This window comes from Pollicipes pollicipes, unplaced genomic scaffold (assembly GCF_011947565.3).
Source record: "Pollicipes pollicipes isolate AB1234 unplaced genomic scaffold, Ppol_2.1 Scaffold_4881;HRSCAF=5763_pilon_pilon_pilon, whole genome shotgun sequence".
NCBI lineage: Eukaryota > Metazoa > Arthropoda > Thecostraca > Pollicipedomorpha > Pollicipedidae > Pollicipes > Pollicipes pollicipes.
Genome location: NW_023596576.1, coordinates 20822169 through 20829908, shown reverse-complemented (window position 1 = coordinate 20829908; position 7740 = coordinate 20822169).

Genomic DNA, 7740 nt, shown 5'->3' with positions numbered 1-7740 from the left:
AATATCAGATTCCATCCGAGAACCAGGCTCCACGCGAATATTAGATTCCACCCCGGGCATCGGGCTCCATCCGAGTACCAGGTTTCACCCGAATATTATGACCCATCCGAATACCCAGGCTCCTCGCGAATATTAGACTCCACCCGGATATCGGGCTCCGTTCGAGTACCAGTTCCACCCGAATATCAGAACTCCATCTGAGTACCAGGCTCCACGTCGAAATTAGGCTCCACCCGGGTATCGGGCTCCATCCGAATGCGAGCAGCCACCGGATAGCTTTCATTCGAGCGCCTCAGCGCGTGCCGCCTCCGGGTCATCTGGCCGCCCGTCGGCGCACGTCTTCGGCGTGACTAGTATGGGCCCATGCGCGCGCCAGTCTACGCTCGGCGGCGGCAGCGACGCATTCCCGCGCGCGGCCTGCCCGCCACCGATGCATTCTCGGCGTAGTTGTGGCGAAACGCCACACGCTTGGTGTCAGTTTTTGTCGACGCGCAGATCCTTTTGCACTCGAAGTGCATTGACGGATTTATAGACAAAGTTAACTCAAAACGGGAGCTAGTTGGTTGGTCAAGAAGCGTGGTTCAAAGCTGATAGTAAAGCGCTGGCCAAATAGCGTTCACAAAACGCATATTTGGTAATCTTCAGAGCAAAGGTGCACGCTGGTGAAATAGAAAAAATGAAAACTATCAAAGAGACCTGCGAATGCATCGCCTACAAATCCCAATGAAACACACCTTCCCAAAAACTAACGAGTGCTGAGTCCTAATTGGGGCTGACATTGGACGTTATTTGTTTCGCATGTTTATTCATGATTCTATGGTTATGGTGGGGTCTCCACTTCTTTGTATGGTATCCGCTCCACACGACGCCCAAGGTAAAAGCATGCACGAGGGCGTTGTTTTGTCGATCCTACAACTCAGCGAAATGCACCACTCAATCATTTCTCTTGATTATCTACCAGGACAATCCGCCGAAAGCACTTTTGCATTCTGCCTTCCACAGATTTTGCTTTGTTAGTACGAAAACACCGGCTTCACCATCTTCGTAGAGTAATTGCACTTAACCAAAAAATTGCATTGAAACGTTCTGAGGATATTATGTAATGTCGTGGCACGGTTGTCCCCTGCTCTTTTCCTGACGTCTTTGTCACTTTTAAACTGGCGCTCAATTGGCGCACTCCCATTACGAGTTAGCGCCGGGCGCTGAGCGGGAGGCACCCCCTCGGGCCATTTTGCGGGCGTACGTGGCTGACTTGGCAATACATGGCTCACTTCCACACCCTGTAGATTAAGTGCCCCCTTCCAGATACACCATGGTCCCAGCAGCATATAAAGGGAGTATTGCTATTACATTTATTATTTATAGCATTGCTATTAAATTATTGCTGAAACGTGCGGTACTTAGTTCATCCAATTATCCGTTGAATGTACCTCGGAATGGATTTTAATGAGCCAGTGAATCATGACATTTAAGTTCACAATAAAACCTGGCGTGTGGAATTTGCTCTTAAAACCTCCCAATACACTACTTGTGGTATTGTTTTAGATATGTTGCGTGCAACATTTCTCTGACGTCACATGTTAAAACGCATGCAAAAAAACTCCACTTTTCCGTGTATTTGAACTTCCTTTGTTACATGTACTAATATCAACCCAGAAACTCTACAGCGCAGCAAAGAGTACGCCATTTAATTTTTCTGCCATCAAGTTAATGTTGCTTTGTTTGCGTAAAATAAGAAATTCAACGGCCCCTACCATGAGCGTAACCCAGTCCCTGAAAATGGGGAGAAACGATTCATAAATGGGGTCAAACCCAAGTCTTGGAGACAACCTGACCTGAAAACAGTATATCTATTTGGCAATGCATGGAAAATGTCATGTTCCCAAAAAGATTAGGACCAAATCCCTGTTGAAATTTGTGGAGTGGTCATGCCTCTTCGCCTCTCTTATGACTGCACCCATGGTATCTATAACGTATTTTAGTGTGATAGTTTGCGTCGCAAAATAGTTTTTCACCGCACAATCGGCAAGTCAAACTCTAAACCACAGGCCGTGTTGCTTGCTCGCACCTATGTGCGGTGCAAGCGCGTCAAATGACAAGCCACTTAACAGAGCACCAGTCGTAAGCATTTCGGCCGCATTTCGTGTTAAGGCTGCGGGCAACGCGGGTATGTCATAGACTACGCATTCGAAACCATTGGTCTGCATTCGTTAGCCCTATGGTGTTACACTACATGACGATGTAATTGTGCGACCTGCAATAGAGGAGCTTTGACCCTAAGAATGTCAGGAATGTGGACGGCACCGAATGGTCTTCAGAATGGCTATTGCAATTCAAAACCCCATATAAATGTGGAACACTCCCTTGAGGTCACATTAGATGTGGTTTGACGTAACAAGCGCTACCTGAGATGGTTTCAATGCTGCATTGTACTTCTTGAGCAAACAGGGTGAGCAGTACTTGTTTTGACTTGTTATAACACACTATATATAACACAATACAGCATGTATTTGCTCACCGATATAGCACTTTCAATGCAAGACTTAGCGTGCCGGGGACAATGCACGCCACTTTCCCCCGTTACCTGCCATTGTCATCGTCAATGCACCTGCGTATCGTCATAGGACACACAGTTGTGACGATGAAAGATGCCTAGATTCACAAACTGTACCGCACTGACCCGTTTTAACCGTATTAAGGGTCGCGTGCATTTTTCAATGACCTCGGTGTGAGGCACTGTTACGCGGGCTATCGGGCTACGGTAGCCTATATATTCTCAAGCATTAAGCTTTCGAGATGGCGGAAGAACTGTGAGTCATTCTCATCCAGCGGGGACGACAAAAAGACCCCGTCCGGCCAGGGCTAAGTTCTCGACGTAAAGCTTATGACTGCAAAATCCACAGCGTCACCAGCGCCTGTGACTGGCTGCAAAGCGGTTTCTTCCATTCCTATGATGAATGAAGCTCAGGTTAGTGACTGTCACAGTCGCTTTCAAATGATTTCATCGGTTACTATGGTTATTCCACGTCACTTACGCGAATACCTGCCTATTTCAACATATGCCCAGAAATATTCGATTTGGTTCACAACATCTACTACTCACACAGTCGATGCTGAGAACAATTTAAATTTCTGCAGGTGTCATCGCCTGGGTCCGCGTCCTCAGCGCGTAACGCCCCCCCCCCCCCCCCCCCCCCCCGCTGCCGCGGCCCGACCGCGGGCGGGCTCGGCCACATTCCACGCAGACCGTGATCCCACGGTCAGAAATGCGTCCGCACGACCTATGCATGACCAGCTCGTCCGTCAGTCACCGATTGCAATGTAACCGAGAGCCCAACCGGCGCCTGCCGCAAATTGAAAACTGTGCAGGAGGCAGCTGGAGTCCGCTGGCTGCAACCAGTTGGGTTATTTGGTGTGCACGTACCTTGCAATTGGAATGCAAGATGAGCTAAGGTGTCGGTGCCTCCAAGAACACGCATTCCCTTCCTCCTCACTGAAGCAGAAATCATTTCACGTTCAAACAGGATTGCGGCAGATTACACACACACACATCGCTGCCTTATTGACGTGGTCTGGCATGCCACTAGTCCTACCTTCCCAGTCATGCATGAGCGCATTGCTAGTGACCAACACCATCGGAATTCAGAGAACGAGTCACGTCTTGCTTCTACGAAAAAGAATAGCCGTCGGTAAATCAGGGGCATTCTTGCCACATGTTGTTGCAGTTTTGCGGGCATCATCGGCGAGTTTAATAGTCCGTCTGGGGCCCGGTGCTCCACAATATTCGTGTCGCCCATTCCGTGGCCATCCCGCGCGCCTCGTACCAGCCGTTGTTCGGTGCCGTAAATTTGAAATATTTACATGTAAAAGGAGATGATCATTTTCCTTGGCCAGACGGGCAGGCAACTGCCACCATTAGGCTTATTTATGAGCTCTCGCCTTTCATCGACTGACGTCATGGGCATTGTGCCGGTAAGCGGCGAGACAATACCGTCCAGAGCGGGCATCGGCGGCCTCTAATTAATGAGAGGATCCGAATAAGTGATGGCCGACTCCGAGGAGAATTACCGGTAATAACCGGATAATGCTCCGGTTCTGTGCTGTCGATGCGAGCTGCTCTGGCCTGCGCTCACCTGTCGGGCGGGCCCGGAGTGGTCAGCGCTCGACCCGCCCGCGGAACATTACAGCCCCCGGTCCAGAGCGTGGGGAACGCTCGCCCGGACCGTTTGAAAGGCACCGAATTGATAATTATCCGCCCCAATTATAGCATTCGGCGCAGCCGGCTGCACCAGCGGTGATTATCTCATTGCTCTAAGTGCAGGCCGGAATGAGGAGAGCTATTTCCAGAAATAGCTCCAGCGGCATCGCTTGACTAGGGTAGGATCACGTCTGACACTGGCAAAAACAAGCAGCTTGACTTTACAGCCATCTTGGTGTGATTTGAGAAACCCTGGACACTAGATATTAAGTCACATAGATTATCCATCTCCGGTGCGAGATGAAAAATGGCGTCGTGGGTGGGGCTAGGGCGCGCACAAGCCCCGCTTAGCATATGTTCCAAGCCCGAAGCATACGAATACCTTTTGGATTCAACGCTTTAAGGAACAAGCCAAAAAAATGTACAGTTATGGTGCAATTGCATAATTTTTACTCGGTGCTTGAGACATATCATTTGGATCGCTTTCAAAGTCATGTAAGATCTTGAAATTTTCGTTTGGGCGAGTGCTGTAACCACTTTGCTTTAGCACTCAACGTTTTGTACCTGACGGACGCAAAGAGCAGTGCTGTTATATATCTATGAAACGTCACGACCTGGCGAGAGGACAAGCTACTGTACAATCTTTTTTCACACTCCGTCGTCTATTCAGCAGTATCTTTACGTTTTCGTCCTGTTTCATTTTATCCGTTTCTCCTGAAGTGCTCCACGGCCCTCGTGAGGTACCACTTTTCCTTGGTGGGGGGGGGGGGGGGGGGGGCAGTGTGCTCAAATGATCCTGCGGGCGGCTGAGAGGCTTGTAAAGCACCCGGCTTTCGGCCAAAGGGGAGCAGTCGGGCTGAAAATGCCTCCCACAGGGGCTCTGACCATGGTCAGGGTAAGGCTTAACAGTCCTCCGGCCTCAGCTTTCAAGTCTGATTCGGGCTGCTGTGCCCCGTTGTCCCCACAGCAGTGGTGAGGGAACCTGAGTGCTGAGGGGGCTGCCTTACGGGTTAGTTTTGACAGCCACCAACACACAACTTTGACCCGGATTATGTGGCTGTGGGTGTCCCGCACTCTGCCGCCTTGGTTGGCCCGTGTCCCAGCTCACGACCAGGGTACCTGGTCAGCCCGTGTTAGTCGAGGGTACTAGCCCGCGAACTCCATGGCTCCCACATTTACTCTTGGCGCATCAGCCTGCGTATAGCGCGCTGGTATCCTTAACGATGCCTCTCATTTAAGTAGCCCGTCCCCTGTTGGGCTCCGTGGTGCGCGGGGGGTCAGCGCGTCGAGTCATAAAACAAGCTCATGGCAGACAAATACACAGCCACCAACCCGAACTGCGACTATACCACTGCCGCAATTCTTGATTGCTCGTTCCGACAAATTTGGCGAGGAAGGGAAAGCTTCACCACTAAAGATTAACGATTTCATATATGAACAGACCTTCTCTAAAGTTGTAGCCCTCAAAAGGATTTCGGTATGCCGACAAGGAAGTCGAGGCTCAATTTACGAAAGAACTTGTCAATTAGGACAATGTTAAGTGCTACAGAGCTTTCAAACAAAGTTGGAGGAGAGGGAGTAGCGACGGTGGCTGTGACAGTGCAGCCCCACCCGAACAAAAACTCGCCCGGAGGAGTTATCACCTGCTGGGACCTGAGGAGAGTGGCAGACGAGGATATTGTGGAGGGAGTGGCGAAGCATAGCGTTGTGTCGGCGAGACGCATTCGCCGTCGGGAGAGTGGTAGTCTCATATACACCGACGCCGTCATCCTGACATTTCACCGCACTGAGCTGCCCGGGAGAAGCACCGTCGGTCACCAGTCTATGGCGGTTCGACAGTATATCCCCAACCTTATCAGGAACTAGTCCGTCTGACATTTCACGGACAAGTGTTGGAAGTTGTCCAAATGCGGAAAGCGCGCTAGAGTAGAACACCAAATACAGAACTGCACGTCTGAAGACCTAAAATGTGCCAACTTCGAGGAAGCACACATGGCGTCTTTCCGGAAGTGTTCGATGTCCATTACTGAGAAAGAAATTCTGACCCCGAAGTCGAGGGTGGACTCACGTTCGGCGAAGCTCGACACAGTTTAGGTGGAGTTACACGAAGAAATCTACCGGGAGGCTGTGGTGCAGCGGGAACAGCCTGTGCTGGGCGTTCGTAGCGGAGAGGCTTTGACGCTGTGGCTTTTACGCTTTAAAGGCATGGGCGTAGGAGTCTTTATGAACTTGATTTTATGCACGTGGTGCGGCACCGTCCGTGTCAGTGGCGTCCAGGTCCTCCGTGGCAGTAACAGCACAGTCCTAGGTGGAAAGACCATATGATGAAGCTGTGCGTGAGCCCGGGGGAGCAGTTGAGTCCGGAGAGGGAGAGGGGTGGGCCGTGGTCCGACGAGGCCGGGACCTTCGCCCTCTCGTGGCGCGGCCCAGCCCGGCTGGCGCTGGAGACGAGCCGACCCGTGTACCCACGACCCCTCGCCCCATTCCAGCCGCTTTGTGGCCCGGTCCCACCGGTCATGTCGATATGCGAGAACCGGTGCGCTCTGGCCTCCCCGCCGACTCATTGACCGCATTTCCCACGCTCTGGCTCTGACCATTCTGAGTGTTTTCGAGTCTGTTTTAAGTCTGTGAAAATCACTTCACTCTCGTATATTTTGCGTTGTAAGAGAAAAGACCCTTCCAGGTGTGCGGCCCCACACTGACAAATCTCCAGCTCTCCGGGGTCAAGGAGCTGGCATGTCATTTGATGAGTCATCGATGACTTCTCCGCACACCATGCACGCTTGTGAAAGTCCGTGCATGCACTCAGGCTCACGCATGCAAACTGTATATGTGGGTCATTCGCGTCCTGACGGAATGTTGCGTCTTCCAGGACGGAAACATGCCGACTCGGCGCAGGACTGGCCCTGGATGCTCTGTCAGAGATCGGCAAGGATAACACGCCTCCCTGATGTACCAGACAGCTGTCGGAAATGCTAGCATTGCTGTGATCTTAGTCAGCCGCAGCACACCGTACGTTTCAGGGGTGGGGCGATCCATCCAAGCACAGGGCTGTGTCGTCCATTGTGTTCCTGCCAGCGGAAGTCATGGAAAGAATTTCGTGCGACGCAATGACGACGCGATCGGCAGTTAAAAAACACGATCCCCGCGAGACTCCGCCAGGAGGCGGGCACTAACACCACCAGCACTGCGGAACAGCATATCCTGCAGAGCAGCTGGCGCCGAGCCAACTGACCGGTCCAATGGTGACCCTCGTGTCCCGCCTTTTGGTAATAACTACCGCATCTCGCCGGTCCGATAGCGGTCCTCGCGTCTCGCCGTTCCGATGGTATCCCTTGCGTCCCGCCGGTCCGATAGTGACCCTTGCGTCTCGCCGTTACGACGCATCTGTTTTTTCACCACTTGTTGTCACGGCCGTATCGCACGCGGCGGCCGCCTGCCTCGGCACGCTGATGAGTCAGCTCGCTCCCCCGAGCACCTTCCGGCGCGGCCCTCTGTGTAATCGAGCCGGAGAGCTGCATCCATCACTCGTCGCATTCCTC